A 405-nucleotide genomic window follows, 5' to 3' on the forward strand; every position below is an offset into this window, starting at 1 on the left:
TCAGACACACACACACAGAACCCCAGTCCCTCTCCCTCAGACACACACACACACAGAACCCCAGACCCTCACCCTCAGACACACACACACAGAACCCTAGTCCCTCTCCCTCAGACTCACACACACAGAACCCCAGTCCCTCTCCCTCAGACACACACACACAGCCCCTGTCCCTCTCCCTCAGAGACACACACAGAACCCCTGTCCTTCTCTCCCTCAGACACACACACACAGCCCCTGTCCCTCTCTCCCTCAGACACACACACAGCCCCTGTCCTGCTCCCTCAGACACACACACAGCCCCTGTCCATCTCTGCCTCAGACACACACACAGCCCCTGTCACTTTCTCCCTCAGACACACACACACACAGCCCCTGTCACTCTCTCCCTCAGACACACACACA

The sequence above is a fragment of the Rhincodon typus genome, chromosome 21, assembly GCF_021869965.1.
Source record: "Rhincodon typus isolate 14 chromosome 21, sRhiTyp1.1, whole genome shotgun sequence".
Taxonomy (NCBI): Eukaryota; Metazoa; Chordata; class Chondrichthyes; order Orectolobiformes; family Rhincodontidae; genus Rhincodon; species Rhincodon typus.